The sequence below is a fragment of the Lethenteron reissneri genome, chromosome 10, assembly GCF_015708825.2.
Source record: "Lethenteron reissneri isolate LAM-NWPU_2019-01 chromosome 10, ASM1570882v1, whole genome shotgun sequence".
In the NCBI taxonomy this organism is placed as follows: domain Eukaryota; kingdom Metazoa; phylum Chordata; class Hyperoartia; order Petromyzontiformes; family Petromyzontidae; genus Lethenteron; species Lethenteron reissneri.
In genome coordinates, this window is record NC_083788.1 from 13,182,724 (window position 1) to 13,206,366 (window position 23,643).

The window sequence follows — 23,643 nt, forward strand, 5'->3', positions numbered from 1 at the left end:
ACCACCACGCTGGGTCAACCACCACGCTGGTTCAACCACCACAGTGATTCAACCACCACGTTGATTCAACCACCACGCTGGTTCAACCACCACAGTGATTCAACCACCACGCTGGTTCAACCACCACTCTGGGTCAACCACCACGCTGGGTCAACCACCACTCTGGTTCAACCACCACGCTGGTTCAACCACCACGTTGGTTCGGTGGTGCTGTTTGTTGCTGGCCGCTTGACGTCCGTGGGCCTTGTGCTCGACACACAAACTGCGTTGAAACAAATGAGCGCAAACGGAACTCCGCGTCTCCGTGTCGTTACCCGCGCCTCTTCTGCGCACGCAGAATCGGCGGCCTCGGTCCGGGCTCCCCATTTAGGGTCCATGGCCCCCCCACGGGAAGGAACGGGCTATTTTCTCGCCGTGTGCTGCTCTGACATCCCTACCCCTACCCCGCCTCGCGAACGCCCCGGCGGGCTGCTGAATGTGCAGAGCCTCGGCGGTGTCCCGGGAGTTGGCGTAGCGGTGGCCGTGGCGGTATAAGTAGGAGGGTGGCGACCCCACCTTCGACAGAGACCCACTCCAGCCCGAGCCACAGGCCTCCCCTCTGGTAGGTGTCCTGCACCGCACGCCACCCAGCACCCACACGTGGCACTCTTCACAGATGTGTAACAGGTCAAATTCTTGAATAGATGCAATGCAATTGGCTGCGTTCGTGTGAAGAGGAAAATGTGTTCGCCCGCGTTATTTTGTATTTTACTTTGTGCTTCAGTTAAGTTAATTTATTAGGTATATAACCCTGCGAGCCATGCGGCTCTTGACTCGGGTGCAACCGCAACAAACAAAACATGAACAAGAAACATCTTTAAGTGACTACTACGCGCAACAGAAAAATCCAGGAAGAAACAGCAATTGTGTGTTGGGAAACAAAACTGTTAATGTAATTAAAAGTTACCAACTAAGTCCTTAATAGAGGATTTTTTGGGGTCAGATCGCGTTAATATAAACGCGTCGTTAAACCCGCCACCACCCGACAAAAGTAAGGTTTGTCACGTAAACAAAACATGCCAAGTCGTTGCTAGTACAGCACACCGGTGTGTTACAGAGTAAACCCACAACATTTACAATTCGAATATCAGTGACGTTTCGCCAGTACATTGCAAACTTAACAATTGTAGCATTTGCTATTTGTCATTAATTACAATTTCACTAGACGTCATGATTTCACGACACAAATATCGCCGTGTATTGAACAAAAAACACACGTGTTTGACGTTCATCAGCAGGAGGATAGTTGCATATCCAGCGATTGAAATAATAATTGGAACAAGAGTGCCGTCCGTCACAATGATACAACGTCATATCGGTTATCATACCAAGTGGTTCCTCTGCTGAACTAAATAATCAAGCAAAATTCGTTTTGTAGAGCAATTAACTTGACGAGTAAAACAAATATATATCGCATCAGTAAACATGCAAATATAAATACATGTATACACAAAATAAATTTTCATAATCAACGTTTATGGATTTAGATCGCGTTATTTATAAATGTGTCGTAACCCTCCACCACCCGACACGGCCAATCAGTAAAAAAGTGTCACGTTGACAAAAGACAAATAGTTCACTGCTTTAGCCCACCGGTGTGTTGAAGCGTGAAACTACAACATTTACAATTTGAGTACGACGTTTCGCTGGTAATTGCATCCAGCATTATCGGTAACTTCCCGTTGGCTTGAAGAATTTATTTTCTAAAATTAATCAGCAGTTGTATCAATTTGGGATCAGTAACCATGATTGGATGGAGGTGAGAAGCCACTTGAATTGGTGAGGCTGACCAGCAGCCACGAACTGCAGAGATCGGCTGTCATTGTAGATAGACAATGACCATCGCATTGACACCCAACACATCTGTCACGTGTGTTGATGCGTGGTCTCAGTGAACACGCGTCTCTAATGAGACATCCCATGGAGCAGCCTTCATTCGCAACACATCGCAGATCACTATTCAACTGTCCATCAATGGCAATCTGGATGAGGACGCGTACATCGCAAATGTTTAGAATGTGGGTTGTTTCGTATCTTTAGTAACTTCCCGTTGGCTTGAAGCATGCGTCTTGTGTAAGAAGCACCAGTGAGTTAGTTCAGGATGACAGTGGTGGCGGTGCGCTAACCGCTGCGCCACCACTCCACAACAAACAAAGGCAAATACAAATATCCCCCGAATAGCCTTAACGGACTGTTAGGGCAAGTGCAGTTAGCGAGCGGCGCCTATGGAGGCCGTCACGGCGCACGAGGGGGTGGAGTGGCCAGCGCTACGCCAGTCGTACACAGGGGCACGTTCGGCGTGCGGGTGGAGGAGGGGGCGGGGGGGGGTAACGAGGCACTCGAATTGGAGGTGGTCAACATATAAAAATAAGCCAAGACACCCCGAAGGAGTGTGCCCAGGAGGGACCCCCTCCGAACTCTTCCATACAAGGAAGACTCGGGCTGATGCCGGGCGCCAGGTCCGTAGCCAGGGCGGGGTGGGGCTGGCGGGGCGGGGTGCCCAGGCCCCCACCCCCCCACCCTACTCCCGAGAGAGGCCGCCGCCCGAACCGTTGGAATCGACGGAGCGAGCAGTGGTGGGGCGGTGCCGGGGTTGTGGGGTTATCTGGTAACCACCTGTGGTGATCGCTTAGAAGTTAAAATAATCAGCGAGATAATCTTACAAGTTAGTTGGGGTTTAAAAACAAAAACATGGAACTTTAAAACAACTATGTAACACGCATTTGAACAATAACGGTGGTAATGTATATATTAGTTATTGCTCAGCACGATCGAGATTCATGGTGGCAGCTTGCAGAGGGCTCGATCAGTGAATGGACCCTCGATGATGATGAATGTATTTTAGTATATTATTGATAACTCACCACGGTTGTGAAGCAATATTGAACAGCTTAGTATTTTGCAAGAGGGCCTTTGCACATTTTAAGTAACATTACCGGCAGATAAATATTTACTAAACTTTAAAGCTCATCGCTTTCACAGTGGCCTTTGCTGACACAATTTTTTTTTAAATCAACTTTTCCAGTGTAAATGTTGCCACTATTATTTGTAACAGTCAACAAAAGTGATCAAGTTCTACACATTGTCGTACTAATGTCTGACAAGTGCACGATATAAACTGTGATCACCTTCAAGTTGACACAATTCATGGACAGCATAATTACTTAAAACCTCTGCTTTATTTTACTATAAATTGTCTGGCTTATTACACATATACAAAGACACAACTATGTACACATATCTTCTTGGTTCTTTCGGTAAAGTCACGTAGTAGGGAAGTAATAAAATAATAAAAATAAAACATAATAAAATAATTTATGTTTATTACTTCCCTACTACGTGACTTTATCGAAAGAACCAAGAAGATGAATCCCTGCAGTCACGAAAGCTTTAAATCGAAAAATATGTACACATATACAAAGACACAGATACATACACACAAATACATATAAATGTATCCGCGTCTGCTGACATGCCGGTGCAATAATCCTCCTCGTTCCACGTTGATATTTCTATTTTAACTAAATTTTACAATGCACGGTTTTTAAAACATTAACTTGTCCGAGCCAACTGTCGTGACAGAATATTTATCGTATTCGGTTGCTTGTGCCACGTGGTCGCTTTTACTCTTCAGAATCAACATCACGCGTTTAGAGTTATTGTTGCTGCTGTAGATGCCCACGTGATGATAAGAACCACTTCGATCATTTGTGATCGCCAGGTCTCTTCTATAAGTTGGCCTTAGCTGGTAGAAATAAAAAAAAATCGATTTGTTCTATTAGTTCTGATTTATATTTCCTTTATCCAATTCTCTCGAGTTGTCCACGCGTGGTGGTTAAACACGAAACGAACTTGAGAAATGAACTGACATAGATTAGAACTTCAAACCAAGTACAGTGATCTATATTTGTTTGTAACTCCCACGTGTTCGTCAAGAACAGCACTGTAGTCTTAAAATAAAATAATATATATGAGGCGACGTTTCGGGCAATGATTCCTCTTCATAGCCACATAAAACTCGTTGTTTGGGGTTCGGCCACGTAGTAAGTAGTTTTGTGCCAAGCGAATAAAGTCGTTAACCCTCCACCACCCCCAATAGATCGTCACGCGTGTACAGCGACATTATTTACCACGTGGCCAACGTATCGATTGTGGACAATGAACCCCAGAAATAAATGACGGATCGACATTCGTGTTGCGTGTGTTAACTCTCGCCGCTTCTCTCCATCTCTCCCTGTCTCTCTCTCCCTGTCTCTCTCCGTGTCTCTCCCCCTGTCTCTTTCCCTGTCTCTCCCCCACGATCCACCCTCAGCCAGCGAGGAAGAGAGTCGAGTCCGGTCCGGTCCAGCTGAAGCTCCGTTAAGCCCTTCCCGCACCTCCTCGTCCACCGTCCCGACAGCAGCCATGCCGTACAAGGGCGAGTGCGGGGAAAATGACGACCCCATGCTCTTCCTGCAGCCGACTCAGGCGGAGCGCATCGCCTCCTCGAGCCGCCCCTTCGACATCAAGACGAGCGTGTGGGTGAAGCACGATGAGGAGGGCTTCATCCAGGGCACCATCCAGGAAGAGAAGGGCGACAAGGTCGTGGTTCTCTGCGCTGATGGCAAGGTGAGTGAGAGAGAAGGGAGGGAGGGAGCCGTTCGCTGCCCCCACTGTGGCGACCCCCCCCCCCCCCCCCCCACGGACGATGCTAGTGACGGAATCGCAGCCAGAGGAGGGAGTGGGGAGGGATGGGGGGAGGGGCTGGAGGCGAAGTCGCCGGGCGAGGCCTTCATCCAGCAGTGGATAGACAATGGACCGGTGTGCGATCATCATTAATCGTGAACGTGGATTCTAGATCGTGTGAATTGTAGCGCTGGGTTGCCACAAGGGTTGATGACGTCAAGCTGGGCTTTGTGACGTCGTCTCAAGCTCATTCGCTGCGTCCCAGATGCATTTATTCAACAGGACGCGGAGTGCACAATTGTTTATCCTGCTTAGCACCGCAGACTTGCACGACCGATGTTATCCATAATAGAGCTCAAAATCCTCTTCGCGATTTGGCCGCTAAAGATTTGTTTGGAATTACTCACAAATACAGTGCACGCGCGAAAACAACCTCACGTGAGAAAAAAGTCGTTTTGTAACAGCGCTGAGAATCAGAGTTTCGGCTCGGCCGTCGAGCGACGAACGCGGGCAGAAAGTGTCGCCCTCTACCACGCGAAGCATTGGCCGCTCGAAGGAATCTCGGAGGTAGTTCTCAGGCATCCACTTCCACGCGCCGTGCCGTTCTCGAACGCGTGGCCTGGCGGTGCTCTGCGGGGGATCCGAATGAGCCCTCTGCCTCGTGACGCCGAGATGCAATGGGGAGGTTGATGACACCTCCGATTGGCGCGGTTGGCTACGTACGGTGCGCAAGACGTTGAACATACACACGTGCAAAACATGCACTTAAATAAAGTATAACAAATATATAGGGTGCTTCAAAAAAATGTTAATACTTATATGGGACTATCGTTTTTAATGGAAAACAATAACGGATAATACACTCTAAGCTAATAACAAATGTGATGCTAATAGCTTCCAAAAGTCAGAGTCTCCACTCGTTCGCCCTCGTTGTCAACGCGCGCCTGGAATCTCCTCCACGCGGTCTCCAGAGCGCGGAGGCAGCGCGCTTCTCGTGCCATCGTTGCGAATTCTCACAAGTGTTAAAAACATTTGTTTGAAACAATCTGTACATTTAAAAAAAACACCCATAGCGAGTGGGTCCGGAACGGAGGCTGACGGCTGCGCGGTGCCCGCCGTGTGCCTGTGGCTGCAGACGGTGACCGTGAAGAAGGAGCTGGCCGACCAGCAGAACCCGCCCAAGTACGACCAGGCGGACGACATGGCCAACCTGACCTTCCTCAACGAGGCCAGCATCCTCGACAACTTGCGCCAGCGCTACGTCAACATGCGCATCTACGTACGTCCAGCGGCTGATGCCCTGCCTCCTGGTTTCCCTCCAGTTTACCTTCCCACGGCTTAAAGACACAAAAACACACAACAACACCAGACGATGTTTCGTAGCCTGAGATTGGCCAAGCGTCCCAATACTTTACATCACGTCTCAGCCCATCTGAACCATCACAATGGCACCATCCCACCACCCACCCTGCCCCCGCCGCCACCACCGCAGGCTCCCCCAGTGGCAGCTGTCCCCGTGCGGCAGCGGCACGGGCGCGCACATCAAGGGGATGGCGTTCGACCTCGTGTCGGTCGCGCGCGCGTGCGTGCGCGTGCGTGCGCGTGCGTGCCGCGTATCAATCTTCGCGCGTGCGTCGTCTGCCTGCAGACCTACTCGGGGCTGTTCTGCGTGACCGTGAACCCGTACCGCTGGCTGCCCATCTACGGCACCAAGGTGGCGCTCATGTACCGTGGCAAGAAGCGCAATGAGCTACCCCCCCATCTCTTCTCCATCTCCGACAACGCCTACGCCGACATGATTATGAGTGCGTATCGCGAGACAAGCGCCCACCAAAGCGCCCACCGCCTCTCTTCCAACATCTGTCCCCTCCGCGTAATCGGAAGAAAGAAAAGGAACCTCCACCCCCCCTCCCCTCTCCTCCTCCAATGAAAGTCTGTTTCGTTAGCGCTTCTCATCAGCCACGCCCGGCGTCGACATGGTGGGGTCTCGTCGGCCGAGTGAGGCTCGCTTGAGGCTGTCGCTGTTGTTGAACGGACGGCTGATTATTGACAAAGACACTCTGCCTCCCACTCTCTCTCTTTCTCTCTCTCTTTCTCTGTCTTAGACACGGGTCCTAAGTTCGACGCAACGCATACAATCAAACTGAACACATTCTTCAACAACACTGTGGCCTGAAAATTGAAAAAAACTTTATAATTGGCGACGTTTCGGGCGATTACCCTTTTTCGGGTTGTGTTATTATGATAACCATTCGCACATGATTCCAACGTACTTTATGCATTGATGGACAATTAAAATTAAAATTAAGGAATGATCAACGTAAATGTTACATATAATTGTCATTGCTTTGTTTCTCGCAGACAAGAAGAATCAGTCTATGCTCATCACGTGAGTACTGCTTCTCACTGAGTACTGCCGTGATATTGTACTTGGGCTTGCAGTGGCATGACAACGGGAATGCAGCACTCACACTCGGGCATTCGCACGGAGCTCATCAGCTCTTTACAGCCCACCATAGCCAGTGGTGGAAATTCCCCATTCCCATGGCGGGGGCGAGTATCTGCATAGGACAATCACCAGTGTACGTATTTACGTTGAACTTCTTTCGCACCGTACCTAGCCAACCGCGCTAATCGGAGGTGCGGGGGAAGGACAACAATACTCTGGACTTCCCCACAAAGTAGTAGCAATTTATCGACCCCGACATGATGATTGGCTGAATCAACCCCCCCCCCTCCCCCCCGCATCGCGATGATGTTTTATATTGCAACCCATCATCCCTGCGGGGTCGATTCAAGGTGGGCAAGTCAACAGTGGTCGATCCCATGGATGGACAGACTCGATGCCCTCCACAGGAATGTGGAATTTCCACCACCGTAAGCAGCGCTGAATAATGATGCGAATTCATCCTCGAGATCGTTCTGTCCATCCCAGTGCTGCCACTCTTTCACTCCTTTAACTTCACATCCTCTCACCCCCTCCTCCTAACCCCCTTCCCAGCGGAGAATCCGGGGCTGGTAAGACTGAGAACACCAAGAAGGTGATCCAGTACTTTGCAAACATCAGTGGCGGTGCAAAGCAACCCGGCCAAGATCAGAGCAAGGTGAGGATGACGTAACTAACAACAACAACAATAATACACAACCCTGTGTGTGGCAGCCCCACTATGAATCTCTCTCCTCTCACCGCCCGTTGCGAGACCAGACGCTGCACCTCTGTGCTGCTCGTTCCTTCCTTCTCTCCCGACTCAGTTCCCTCCCCTCTCACCACCCTCTCATCCCTGACGACTTGGCCCCGTCATTCCCTCTCTCTCTCTCTCTTCGCGCTGCTCATCTTGAGCCGGCTTTCCCTCCTTCCCGGTCACCTCTAGCCCCGTCTGCCCTGTTGCCCGACTGGCTCGACTCCGCGTCTTCGTGGACTCGAAGCGGGCGCCCGGGGTGCCTTGTGATGAGCGAGGGTGGTTGTTGGCTCGGGGTCCGTTCGACTCAGGGGGGGTCCTGCCTTGTTGCGTGTGCCGCGAGCAGGGCTCCCTGGAGGATCAAATCGTCCAGACCAACCCTGTGCTGGAGGCCTTTGGAAACGCCAAAACAACCAGGAACAACAATTCCTCTCGTTTCGTAAGCGCCTTTTCCAAGTCAAAACACACGGCACACTCGGTCGATGTGGAGCATCGTCAGCGCCATCGGCCGAGATCGATCCACTCACGAGCCTGAGATGCAATGCTTCACCGAGCACCGCCTTCTCACGACTTGATTTCATCGCTCCATCTCCGCGGTGGAGGTTCCCTCCTTGCTGGTGGCTGCCACTCCGTCATTGTTCTCCACCGTCGTCCCTAGGAGCGGAAAGTGACACGTTCTGACACAAATCATCCCACGAAATATGTCACGCTCTAAATATGTCACGCTCGAAGGGTGTCAATAACCCGCGCATGCTCTCCAAATCCACGCAGAGATACACCCCAAGTGAAATGATCGTGACACGTGGCCACACGCGTGCTCGTCCTCGCGTCACAGCGAGTGTTTGTCGGTGTCACTGTCGTCTGAGCGGACGCTCTGAGCACGTGGACGATGACACACGCGCGCGTGCGCGTGTGTGTGTGCATAGGTGCTGCTCGCTAACAGCACTTGCCCCAACAGTCTGCTAAGGCTATACGGGGGGGGGGTCTTTGTTTTTGTACGGGGCACGGGCGCGATGGTCAGAATTGACGCGTTGTTTTTGTGTATGCTTCTTGCGACTCCTCCGCACAGGGCAAATTCATCCGGATCCACTTCATGACTAACGGCAAGCTGTCCGGTGCAGATATTGAAGTTTGTAAGTGAGCCCTTTGTTGTTTGAACAACAACAACAACATTTGCACGACAACAACTCAGCGCGTTGCACGCGTCAGTTGAACATCTTTTGAACGAGCGTGCCGTGTGGCGAGTTCGTCGGTGCGGCCCTGCACATGGAGCGGTGGTGCCGCGGCTAAAGCGCAAACTTTTGTCTTTGTGTGCGCACGTGAACAGATCTACTGGAAAAGTCCCGTGTCATCTCTCAGCAGCCGGCCGAGAGAAGCTACCACATCTTCTACCAGATGCTGTCGGGAAGAATTCCCTCACTTCTGGGTACGTTCTCGTCCACGTGTCCAAAGTCAACTCCGCTGCACGCGGATCACTCAACGTCAGCTTCGTGAAGCCACAGCCACGGGCGGGGGTTCAACTCAGGTGGTGGGCCCTCGAGGTCAGCTCCAGGGGATCTGCTCCGGGACCTTTAGTCAATGGGTTTCGCAACAGCTGGGGTCAAATCAGTGTGGACACTCGCTCCTCTCCCAAGACCTTTTCAATCGGGTAGCTAAATGTGCCGCTGTGTTGCTCGAAGGGTGCGTTGGCTGCCAGGACTTATGGCTCACCTTGAGATCATCTCGATTGAAAACGCAATTCTTTCGAACTGCTTTTTGTGTTTAGTTTGTTGTCCTTCCCCCGCACCTTCGATTGGCCACGGTTGGCTACATATGGCGTGACATACGTACGGCTCACGGTTTGGACGATGTTTGCCCCCCCCCCCCTCCAGACCAACTGCAGTTGACCCCTGACCCCAAGGACTACTTCTGGATCTCGCAGGGCGTGACCACCGTGGAAAACATGGACGACGGGGAAGAAATGGCTGCCGCTGACGTAAGGCTACCACCCAGCTGACCACTCTCCATTGCAGTAGAGAGTGGTGGCTAGGAGATGTTAACTACCTCGCCTGGTATACAGGAGGTCGAGGGTTCGATCCCGACCCCGACGCCGGCTGTATATTTGGAGTTTGCGGGTCTCTTTCTCTCTCTCATCATTATCACGGTGGCTAGGAGATGTTAACTACCTCGCCTGGTATACAGGAGGTCGTGGGTTAGATCCGGATCCTGACGCCTGCTGTATATTTGGAGTTTTGCGTGCCTCTCTCCCCGTGGTCACGTGGATTTTTCTCCGCGCCCTTTGGGGTTTCCCTCCACATTTAGAATCAACGTCACGCGTGTCGAGTTTTTTGGCTGCTGCTATAAATGTCCACGTAATAAGCCCACTCAGTTGAGCTAACATTTGTGGCCAGGTCGCTTCTGAAAAAGAGTTGTACATCTCAGTGGGCCTTACCTGCTAAAATAAAATAAAAAATAAAAAAAAATTCCAATCAAATAAAAGTGGAGGCGCTGCTCATCTCCCGCTCGCAGCTCTGAGGCAGTTTTGGTACATTTCCACATTCCTATGGCGATGACCAGTCAACAGCGAGAGCACAACCACTGTTCAATTCCTCGTGAAGCACAAAGTGGCACTCAATTTATCTGCCCGGGAGGGATGATGGGCCGTTTCAACACCCACCACGCAGGGTAAATTTAAATAGTTATTTTGAGAACTTTCCAATCGATCACGTTACTTAAAATCTATACAAAATAACTGTGGGCGGTAGGGTGGTGGCAGAGTGATAACACTCGTGCCGCACAGCAAAAAGGACCTGGGTTCAACTCCCGACTCGTCCTCCCCCTTGATATTCGTGGGTGTTTCTCTCCTGGTTGTCCCGAAATAGGCAAAACATCACGATGCCGAAATTGCCCCCTGCAAGACCACTCACTTGGGATCACAGGCAGAGACAGCAGCAGCAGGCAGCAGCAGCATCGCCTGCTCTGCGTAAACACTTGGCAGGATCCCTCCCAAGCAAGAGCTTGAGACTCAGAAAGTCTTTCCTGGGCAAACAACCGCCAGTGGCAAACACGTAGATTGAAACCCCACGAGATTGAAAACTCATTTGTTTAGAACAGATTTTTTTTGTTTAGTTTGTTGTCCTTCACCCGCACCTCCGATTGATTAACACGGTTGGCGACGTACGGTGCGAAAGAAACAAACAGACATGCCTGTCGTAGAAATCCTGACAATGATGATAATAACAGCAACATGCAAATGTAAGTGGAGGAAAGGGGGACACGCCGGGAGGGAGCGAACACGTGCTCAGTGTGGCCCCGCGTGCCTCTCGCGACCGCAGGAGGCCTTCGACATCCTGGGCTTCACGGCCAGCGAGAAGAGCAACGTCTTCCACCTGGTGGGAGGCATCATGCACTTCGGAAACATGAAGTACAAGCAGAAACCACGAGAGGAGCAGGCTGAGGTGGAGACCATCGATGGTGAGTGCGGCCTTCCTACTCCTCCTCCTCTTTAATGCTGTTGTTGTTGTTTCAGAAAAAAGTTTTGAAAAAAATCGGCGGCCTGTTTTTTAAATATATCTTAGTGATCGATTTAACCGCGCGCATACGTCACTCACAAAAAAACCACATTGCAAGAACGGCCCCCACCCCCGTTACGGACAGACTCATGCCCACCAGCATGTCCGTGCTGCGCCCTGCGCCTTGCACCACGCAGGGACAGCTGCCACCTGAGGTCCCCTTGGCTGGACTACAGCGGGGCATGGGCACGGTTGAGATCATTCATTCAATTTCTATTTTTGAGTAACAACTCGCCACCCACTAAAGAGGGCATCGCTATACTTTGCAGCAGCACGAATTAAACGGAGGTAGCCCTACCTGGACAATCAAGGACACGTAGATAAAAATGAGAACAGGACACACTCAAGGAAAATCTAAAAGGCGAAAATGAGTCTTGCAGAGTTGATTATTGTTATCATTCGCTGTAATGACGACGACAACAACAACAACCGTTCCAATGCAACGTGAGCTGCGATGTGATGCGCTTCGAGGTGCCATTTGGAGCAAACGCCACGCAGGGAACCCCTTCGCCCCGCACTCTGCACACGCACGCCGTCGCCTCTTTGCTCACTGCGGCTGCTGCTGCTGATGTTGCTGCTGCTGATGTAGCTGCTGCCGCTGTTACTGCTGCTGTTGCTGCTGCTGATGCTGCTGTTGTTGTTGTTGTGGCGAACCGCAGTGGCCGACAAGGTGGCCAAACTCCTGGGCATCGACTCGGCCGAGCTGCAGAAGGGCCTCACACGTCCGCGCGTAAAGGTCGGGAACGACTTCGTGGTGAAGGGCCAGAACGTCGTGCAGGTGAGCCACGTTAGCTCGCTCGCTCGCTCGCTCCACCCGCCCACTCCACCCACTCCACCCACCCGCCCGCTCCACCCGCTCGCTCCACCCGCTCCACCTACCCACCCACTCCGCCTGCTCGCTCCACCCACTCCACCCACCCACCCACTCCACCTGCTCGCTCCACCCACTCCACCCACTCCGCCTGCTCGCTCCACCTACTCCACCCACCCACCCACTCCACCTGCTCGCTCCACCCACTCCACCCACCCACCCACTCCGCCTGCTCGCTCCACCCACTCCACCCACCCACCCACTCCACCTGCTCGCTCCACCCACTCCACCCACCCACCCACTCCGCCTGCTCGCTCCACCCACTCCACCCACCCACCCACTCCGCCTGCTCGCTCCACCCACTCCACCCACCCACCCACTCCGCCTGCTCGCTCCACCCACTCTACCCACCCACCCACTCCGCCTGCTCGCTCCACCCGCTCGCTCCACCCGCTCCACCTACCCACCCACTCCGCCTGCTCGCCCCACCTACTCCACCCACCCACCCACTCCGCCTGCTCGCTCCACCCACTCCACCCACCCACCCACTCCGCCTGCTCGCTCCACCCACTCCACCCACTCCGCCTGCTCGCTCCACCTACTCCACCCACCCACCCACTCCGCCTGCTCGCCCCACCTACTCCACCCACCCACCCACTCCGCCTGCTCGCTCCACCCACTCCACCCACCCACCCACTCCGCCTGCTCGCCCCACCCACCCACTCCACTTGCTCGCTCCACCCACTCCACCCACCCACTCCACCCACCCACCCACTCCACCTGCTGGCTCCACCCACTCCACCCAATCCGCCTGCTCGCTCCACCCACCCACTCGGGGTAGAGACTTATCGGCGTAAGGCACTGCCACTAGAGTGCAAAGGTGTGCCAGTTGCACAATAATCACACATCAATCTGAGAATAAGAATAGGAGTGAATGTCACACGTGCGTCTTCACAGGCAGTGTTGTAACGATTTGGCCAAACGTCTTTTGTCATTCAAGGTCCTCCACTAAAATCAACCCCCAAAAAATATTCGACACGTTCATCACTAACACTGTGCAACGTTAAGATGAAAAAGAGATTTATAAAAGGCGACGTTTCGGGCGATTGCCCTTCTTCATGGCACATACACAGAGGGGTCAGAGAGGCAGGGTGGATTCTAAGAGTTGGAAACCACGCTTGTGTTGACACCGCTGACGATGCCCGATGTGAACGCAACACTTTCTTAAGAAGTAAAACGTGTCTGATGACAATGAGTTATTATTAAATGGGCGTACTAATAGTTACCCTAACGGTCGCGATTGCGTAACCAGACAACAACAACAACAAACCCTTCCTTCACTCTGAGTCCACGGAAGCCCTGCTGATCGTGTCGCTCACCGTGCCCACGTGTGCCCGCTTCCCTGCCTGCCGCAGTGTGCCTCCAGCTCAGGTGCCCTGGCCAAAGCCATCTACGACAAAATGTTCAAGTGGCTCGTCGTCCGCGTGAACATCACGCTCGACACGAAGCTGCCACGCCAGTTCTTCATCGGCGTCCTGGACATCGCTGGCTTCGAGATCTTCGAGGTAACGCTGCGGGTCCCTTGTCCCGCTGCGTCGCGGTGTTCCTTGCCATTTGTACTCTGCCAGGCACCGCGCCGCACGAGAACGACCGCTCCGATAGCGACGAGCGAGTCTGCAGATGCGTGGCCGTGCATCCACGCGCCGCGCAGCGAGCACACGACTCACCGCATCTCTCTCCTCCCTCCCCTCCCGACCTACCTCCAAACTGACCGCGCAGTTCAACTCCTTCGAGCAGCTGTGCATCAACTTCACCAACGAGAAGCTGCAGCAGTTCTTCAACCACCACATGTTCGTGCTGGAGCAGGAGGAGTACAAGAGGGAGGGCATCAACTGGGTCTTCATCGACTTCGGTCTCGACCTGGCTGCCTGCATTGACCTCCTGGAGAAGGTATCACACCCCAGGGGCCCTGGTGCTCGGGACTTTGAGATACCCGTGGCCAGTGGCACTACACCTTGCAGCGGGTGGAGGCGGCCGTGGGTTGAGTTTTGTTTTCACTGACCGGTCTGCAAGGCCCATTGTGGGGCGCCACGGTGGCTAGGAGATGTTAACTACCTCGCCTGGTATACAGGAGGTCGTGGATTTGATCACCACCCTGACGCCCGCTGTATATTTGGAGTTTGCGTGTCTCTCTCCCCGTGGTCTCGTGGATTTTTCTCCGGGTCCTCCGGTGTTTCGCTCCACATTTAGAAACGTGCCTTTAGAGTATTTGGCTGCGATACATTCACACACGACGATAAGCCGCTTCGGTGAGCTCTCATTTGTGATAGCCGGGTCGCTTCTGAAAAATAACTGCATAGCTCAGTGGGCCTTAACTGGTAAAATTTAAAATAAAGTTTAGTTTTAGTTCAAAAATATATTTTTTTAGTTTGTTGATGTTAGCCGTCAGTAGTGCACATGTGGAGAGCGGCGAGCAATTGACAGTGTTAGACGATCTTGATTTGAAGCTTTCGTGACTGCAGGAATCCATACTCTTTGGTTCCTTCGGTAAAGTCACGTAGGTAGAAAAAATAACAGATCACGACGTTTCGATCGCAACACAAGCAATCGTCGTCATCAGGTGAGACAACCACAGAAAGAACACCGCTGAAGCAGCAAGGTGTTAGACGACTTCACTCACTGCGAGTCGCCATTCGAAGTGTCAGCTGTGGGTGTGTTCAGTCCCCCCCCCCTCCTCCTGGTGAGAACGATGCGAGAAGCCTCAGTCGCAAGAGCGGCCCGGGTCACCGACATCACGCAATGAATCCACGTGCAACAAAGCAGAGAGCAGCGACACGCACGGACAGGCAGCGCACAAAAAACGACGGCGGAGGAAGCGCCGCAGATTTAATTGTATTTATTTCAGCAGGAAGGTCGGTGGCGCTAATGAAACCGCTGGGGTCGATTTCATGAGCGTCCTGGGACGATGGTTGTTGTTGTTGTACCGTACATAATCTTCGTTACTCCGACACAGAAGAAATGTATAATATGTCCCAAACAGGTAAATATTAGATTACGTTAATTTTCTCGAGTAAAATTTGTCTCGGACGAATTTACTCCCAATTGTCGTTCACGGTAAAAAAAAATAAAGTAACGAGACAAAACGGTAGAACGACAGATGCCAGAACCGAGATGCGGGGTTGCGCTGTGGCCATCTGTGATTTTTTAAAAGAGCTTCATAGCTCATCGGATTCCTCTAGTCTCACTAAAGATGCGGATTCTGTGGACCGATTGGCAGAGACTGACATTGGAAAATTCTCATTCTCCTTTACCCACCTGCATCCCGTCCTCTCCACGTCGCCCCAACTCACCGTGTCTCTTTCTCTCTGTCTCTCTCTCTGTGTGTCTCTCTTTCTGTCTCTTCTCATTCCCACGCAGCCCATGGGCATCTTCTCCATCATGGAGGAGCAGTGCGTGTTCCCCAAGGCCACGGACGACACCTTCAAGGCGGCGCTCTACGACAACCACCTGGGCAAGTCGCCCTGCTTCCAGAAGCCGCGCATGAGCGGCAAGAAGGGGCCAAGCGAGGTCACGTTCGAGCTGGCGCACTACGCCGGCCTGGTGAGGTTCACCACCACCGCCGCCTCCCCCTCCAGCCTCGCACCGCCAAACTCGGCTCGACTCCCCGGCCACGCGTGCGACGACATACAAACATAGACTCACCACACTCAGACCCATAGACTCACCGCACAGAGACACATAGACTCACCACACTCAGACCCATAGACTCACCACACAGAGACACAGACTCACCACACTCAGACCCATAGACTCACCACGCAGAGACACAGACTCACCACACAAAGACACATAGACTCACCACATAGAGACACATAGACTCACCACACTCAGACCCATAGACTCACCACACAGAGACACATAGACTCACCGCACTCTGACACAGAGACACAGACTCACCACACAGAGACACAGACTCACCACACTCAGACCCATAGACTCACCACACTCAGACCCATAGACTCACCACACAGAGACACAGACTCACCACACAGAGACACATAGACTCACCACACAGAGACCCATAGACTCACCACACTCAGACCCATAGACTCACCACATTCAGACACATAGACTCACCGCACACACGGACCCATTGACTCATCACCGCACACAGACCCAGAGACACGCCACACAGAGAACCATAGACTCACCACACACAGAGACCCATAGACTCACCACACAGAGACACATAGACTCATCACACACAGAGACCCATAGACTCACCACACAGAGACCCATAGACTCACCACACAGAGACCCATAGACTCACCACACAGAGACCCATAGACTCACCACACAGAGACACATAGACTCATCACACACAGAGACCCATAGACTCACCACACAGAGACCCATAGACTCACCACACAGAGACACATAGACTCATCACACACAGAGACCCATAGACTCACCACACAGAGACCCATAGACTCACCACACAGAGACACATAGACTCATCACACACAGAGACCCATAGACTCACCACACAGAGACCCATAGACTCACCACACAGAGACCATAGACTCACCACACAGAGACACATAGACTCACACACACAGAGACCCATAGACTCACCACACAGAGACCCATAGACTCACCACACAGAGACACATAGACTCATCACACACAGAGACCCATAGACTCACCACACAGAGACCCATAGACTCACCACACAGAGACACATAGACTCATCACACACAGAGACCCATAGACTCACCACACAGAGACCCATAGACTCACCACACAGAGGCCCATAGACTCACCACACAGAGACACATAGACTCACCACACACACAGAGACCCATAGACTGGCATAGAGAGCCATAGAGACCCACCGAGACGACTCACCACACACACGTGCCCCCCCCCCCCCCCACCCCCAGGTGGGCTACAGCACCGCGAGCTGGCTGGAGAAGAACAAGGACCCCCTCAACGAGACCGTGGTGGGGATCTTCCAGAAGGCCAAGCGCGAGGTGTTGGCCACCATCTTCAAAGAGGAGGAGGCCATCGGTAGGAGCCCCCCCCCCCCTCCCTGCTAAGCTACACACAGATATATTCACAAGAATAGGTGTTACCCTGTCTGGCAATACAACAGTTGTGTTAAAATATTAAAACACCAAACTGAAACCTTTTTCAAGGAATCATATACTGCATTAAGCCACATATACTTGTGGTCAACATGCAAACAAAAAACCCATGCTCTGGTAGTATAAGGTGATGATGCATTGGTCTTTGAAACTGATTGGTCCACACCAGAGATGGCTTTCTTTAGAGCCTCGTCTCACTGACAGTGTTAGACCAGAGGACGACGCCAAGTTCATTTCAAGTTCAAGTTCATTTATTAGGTATAGCCCTGTGAGCCATTCGGCTCTTGAATCGGGTGCAACCGCAACAAACAAAAAACAAAAACATGAACAAGAAAACATCTTAAAGTGACTTTGTGACTGAGTGCCAAGAGTTGACCAGCACCAGGGCAATGCCACTGTCAGAACATTGAGAGCTCGGGGGGGGGGGGGGAGAGCAGTTACATCACGGGACCTCCCTTGGCACGACCACAACAAAGATCTATTTACCGCTGTGACAGCCACACAACGAGGCCTCGTTTCAGTATGTATGTACGCGTTGTTTGCATTCGCTCGCCCAATTAAATGTCCCAATTATGTTGTGTTATTGCAGCTGGAGCCAAGCAGAAGCAGAAGAAAGGAGCTTCCTTCCAGACCGTGTCTGCGTTGTACAGGGTGAGTCAGCGGTGGCGAGGTGTCAACTGCCTCGCCTGCTATGCAGGAGGTCGTGGGTTCGATCCTAACCCTGACGCCTGTACACTGTACTTGGAGTTTGCGTGTCTCTCCCCGTGGTCGCGTGGATATTTCCCCGGGCCCTCCGGTTTCCCCCGCCACATTTAGAATCAGTAGTTTGGCCGCTGCTGTCAATGTCCGCTTTGATATGCCACTTATTTTGTGACCAGGTCACTCTTTGTGACCAGGTCACTTCTGCTAAAAGAGCTACAGAGCTCAGTGAGCCTCATCTGGTAGCTGAGCTACGAACCGTTGCGAGCCGAGTTCAATTCCGGCTCACGGCCACACCGGTGACGATCATCTGCACCGGTCCTGGCCATCCCCTATCATAGGTCGACTCAGCCTTAAATGATTAACTGCTGCGCTCTATCAACATCGCCACCAGAGGGAGGGAGACACAGGCGTCCTGGCCCGGGCGTGGTTCTGACCACCCCACCCCCATCGCGTGCCGTGACGGCCTTCATAGGTGACACTCGCAATCAGCACTTGCCCCAGCAGCGTGTTAAGGCTACACGTGGGGGGGGGGGATCTTTGTCTTTTTCTTGTGAACAGGAACAACTGGGCAAGCTGATGGCGACCCTGCACAGCACATCGCCTCACTTCGTGCGCTGCATTGTGCCCAACGAGTGCAAGAAGAGCGGTGAGCAGCAGCAGTCGTCGTCACTAGCCCCTCGCTGCAGCGATTCGAATATCCGGCGGGCCGCCCTGGACAATGCTGCGCGGCGTATCGCACCGTACAAAATATTGCACAAAGTGTGCCGGAGCGTAGGTGTCTCCGTAGCTGAGTAGCTCGCAAGCCGCGCGCCCGTCACGCCCTGGATCTCGCAAACCTGCGTACGATCCGTGTGAAACGTTTGCAAAGATCGCCTTGTTATAATTGCGTTCAATGAACGAGCTGACACGGCCCATTGACGATGTGGTTTTACGAGTCGATTCTGCCGTCCGCTGCCCTCCAGCGCTCAGGCTCAGTTGGTTTGATCCATCTCTTGGGGAGGAAGTGAGGGAGGGAGTCACCTCTAGATGGGACTCTGAAGATCCCGTGACAATGTATGTCATTCAAAGTGTGCCGGTGTCACGGTGCGGATGTGCCCGGTCAATCACCACCCTGGCTCAGTGGTGGAGCGCGCGGGCCGGAATCGGAGGGTTGCGAGTTCAAATTGAGGGGTCGATAAAACGACGACTAGACTGTGGAAAAGTCAACTATGGTTGTGTTATGGGGATGGACTCGTCCCCGCCGTGTGAACATGGACATTGCCACCAAACTCACCACACATAGATCCATAGACTCACCACACGGATACCCATAGACTCACCACACAGAGACCCACAGACTCACCACACAGAGACCCATAGACTCACCACATAGGGACCAATAGACTCACCACACAGAGACCCATAGACTCACCACACGGATACCCATAGACTCACCACACGGATACCCATAGGCTGGCATAGATTTTACATTGAAAACTCGTGCGTGCGCGAGCCCTCGCCATTAGTCGCGTGTCGTGCACGGCGTGGAGTGAGCGGCGGTGACCTGACGTGGCGGCGGTCCCCGCGTGTGGACAGGCATGGTGGACGCTCACCTCATCCTGCACCAGCTGGCGTGTAACGGCGTGCTGGAGGGCATCCGAATTTGCCGCAAGGGCTTCCCCAACCGGCAGGTGTACACCGAGTTTATCCGCCGGTGAGTGTCGTCGGCCAAGCGGAGGGTGAAGAGGGGGGGGTACAGCAAGTAGGCCCCCACGCCTCACCAATTCCCTCGCCTGGTGTGCAGGAGGTCATGAGGCTGGATCCCAAACCGGACTCCTGCTGCTGTGTATTTGGAGTTTGCGGTGTCTGTGCCTCTCTCTCTCTCTCCATGGTCGTGGTGGATTTTCCCCCTCCCCCCACACATTTAGAATCAACATCACGCGTTTTGAGTAATTGGCTGCTTTGAATGTCCACGTGACAGGCCACTTCGTTGGGCTATCAGTCGTGAGAGCCAGGTCGCTTCTGAAAAAGAGCTGTACAGCTCAGAGGGCCTTGCCTGGTAAAAATAGAAAATAGTTTCTGGTTTACACTCCAAGCCAAGGCCGTAGCCATGGAGTCAACATTGGGGGGGACCAAATATATTTTGTAGCAATATATTGGGGGGACATTTTGAGCAAATTTGAATATTGGGGGGGGGGGGATGTGTCCCCCCCCCCCCAATATATATTATAATTACGGCCTTGCTCCAAACAAATGGAATTTGCCAAATATCCCCAAGAAGGAGCCCCGTGGAGAATTCATCTTGAGACTCGGCGAAGCTTCCGTGGTTAAACAAATCAAGGGTTACGCAATTCAAAGCACACGCACTGCAGTACACAACAGAGACCAAGATCCCTCGTAGCGCAGCGCGCTAACAGCTACACCACCAGTGCACACCACGCACCGCCGCGCCGCTTGTCTTCTCGGCGTGGATGTGTATCCGCGAGACGAGTTTGATTCCCAACCACGGCTAACATCAGTGGCGATTATTGGAACCGGTCGGGGGGCCTCCCCGCGATCGCCTTAACTGAGCACCTGGTGGGATGTGCAAAAACATCATCACTGGGAAGACAAAGACGGCCCCGCGCGTGGTGCTGGCACCACCTCCTTGTGCGCCACCGCCGCTCTTAATCGATGCTCGCTAACGACACCCTTGGCCCAGCAGTCTGCGTAGGCTACACGGGGCATCTTCGTATTCACCTGCGCGTGTAAGGAATTAGTTGCAACTATAGCCTCCGTCCCAGTGGGTAGCGCCAGCACTTGCCCGTTCGCCCCGTGCCACGTCTTTGCAGCGGCCTTGATCGCCTTTCCTCTCGGGTTCGCCCCTTTTTGCGCGCGCGCGCCCCCTTGCAGCTACCAGATCCTGGACCCCAACGTGTGCAAGGGCATAGACGACCCCAAGAAGCAGACGGAGCTCATCATCAAGTCGGTGAAGCTGCTTGAAGATGAATTCAGGATCGGCATCACCAAGGTGGGCATCGCGCGGGGAACAGCTGACTCGCACCCCGGAACAGCTGACTGACTCGCACAGCGAGACCAGCTGACTTGCCCGCCTCACCCGCTTCACCCCCAAAGCCAAACAGAAACTTTCATAGCGATTATTTTGCCCATCGGATGAGCATCGAGGCACTGGCACGCATCTCCAATTTACAGTCCTAAGCCGCCAGTGGTGGACACTCCACGTTTCTATGGTGGGGGCGAGTATATCCATGAGACAACCGCTGTCGACTTTCCCACAAAGTTGGTACTTATTTTATCGGCCCCACAGGGAAGGATGATGGGCTGAGTGAACTCTCAACCGAGATGTGACCTCGGGACATTCCGATTGCGAGCGGCTCGCTTAATGACTAGAACGAGCTTCCTCCTTAACATATCGGAGGATTCCAACCACCCTCAATGTACACGAACAAAGAAAACGTGATTTAGAATGCGTTTGTCCCGCGGAAAACATTTATATTGTGCACATAGTTGTACAATGGTCCCATTTTAGATGCAATCAATCAACTAGGCCGGGCAGGGTGTGGCCACGCACGTAGCTGCCTCGAAGCCAGCGCTGTGGAGGCTGCAGCGAGCGTTGGTGGATCACCGCACACACAGATGTTGTTGTCAAACTCCCTTCCTGTGGACGTGCGGGGAGGTGCTGTAGCTTGGCTCTCAAGGAGACGGCCGTAGCGGAAAGTGGACTAATCGCCATCTGTTCCCATCTGCACGGGGGATAGACCGTTGTCCCCGTCGCGCGAGGCGTGGGTTTTTATCCGCACGTGAATAATAATCACAAACACAACGCGTCATTAATTGGCCGAAAACACCTTCACAACATAAACCCAGTGTAGCGATGCAAACTTGAGCTGAGCATAACCAGCGTCAGCGTGACATCCCAGCCTGCGCTCGTTCCGGGACGACGCTGACGATGCCGCCGTCTCCCCTCCCACCCCCGTCCCAAGGTGTTCTTCCGCGCCGGAATCCTCGGTCGCCTGGAGGATTACCGCGACGACTGCATCACCCGCTTCATCATCCGCCTGCAGGCCGCGTGCCGGGGCAACACGTCCCGCCGCAATTTCGGCGCCATCCTCGCCAAGCGGTGCGGCGCCGCACAGATGGATTTGTTTTTTTCACTCCGGGAAAACTTTGGCCCGACGCGGTTTTTATCGCGAACGCGTGTTTAGGCTACACGCTAGAAATGGAGGCGGACCCGGCATCCTTTAGTACCATAACAAGGGCGTTAATATGGGGGTGCCGTGGTGGTGAGATGTTAAATACATCGCCTGGTATACAGGAGGTCGTGGGTTCGATCCCGACCCTAACACCTGCTGCTGTATATTTGGAGTTTGCGTGTCTGCCCGGAGTCGCCGGGATTTTTCTCCGGGTCCTCCAGGTTTTCCCTCCACATTTAGAAACGTGCGTTTAGAGTATTATTTGACTGCTATAAATGTTCACGTAGGTTATAAGCCACTTGATCGCGCTATCATTTGTGGCCAAGTCGCTGCTGCAAAAGAGCTATATAATAGCTTAGTGGGCCTTACTTAGTAAAATAAAAATAGTTTTTTAAATAGTTTTATCGTGTAGAATTAGTTAAACAAAGAGGGAGGGGATGATCATTTCGGGCCCAGGAACACAACTCGATTTTCCCCACGAGGTGAATTATTTGTCGAACGCGGTTTTTGCCCAACGCATCATTTTTCAGGAACGCCGGCCCTTGGCTGATCGTGACGTTAACTCTAATCTTGGCTTTGCAATCTCACGATCCCTCGTGGGCCGCCTGTCTTTGAGCGAGTGATGTGGAGCGGCGCTCTGTGTGTGTGTGCGTGCGTGCGCGTCTGTGCACACGCGTGCTTCGTGTCTACGCAGGGATGCCATGGCGTGCATCCAGCGCAACATTCGCAGCTTCCTCACCCTGCGCTACTGGCCGTGGTTCAAGCTGTACACGAAGGTACGCCGCACGATTCAGGGCGGTATCCGATCGCTTTCCTTCTCTGTACCGGGACAATGCGGGTGCCTACTCACACGTTCCACCGCGTTCTTTAAGAAAAAAAAACTTTTCTTCAAAACCACGATGGAAGCGTTAACCCACTGATGGCTTCCGCTGGTTGGCAGTGGGGTATCCAGCCCCACCGCCATCTGCAGCACCATCGTTCCCTGTAGCGCATCCTCAGCGGCGTTCAGTCTACAGCCCCAACCTCATGGCGGCCTGGTCTCGGTGTCTTTCTGGTGATGCGGAGGAGGTGGGGGGGGGGGGGTCACGATTAGTGCACAAGCACCGATGTCAAGGGCCACTGATGAGGCGCACTAACTCGTCTGGGTTGCCCACCACGTGTCTACACTGAGACACTCGGAGGCCCCACCTCTTTCTTAAAGGCCCACCACCACTTGTCTTTCGACCGACGCCGAGTTTGGCTCCACGCCCTCGGAGCCGCAGTCTCTCTTACGTCCGTGATACAAATCGCATCATCGTCGTCGTCATTATGATTATTGACTTCCGCTGGATGGGCAGCAGATCCTACACGAGCATTGCCCGCTGGGGGAGAAGGGGG

The 23,643-nt window shown here is 53.0% G+C and overlaps 1 pseudogene; it reads left to right on the top strand.

Annotated features, from left to right (window-relative positions):
- Positions 1-572: 572 nt before the first annotated feature.
- Positions 573-23,643, top strand: part of LOC133340556 (myosin-16-like) — a 38,836-nt pseudogene continuing 15,765 nt past the window's right edge.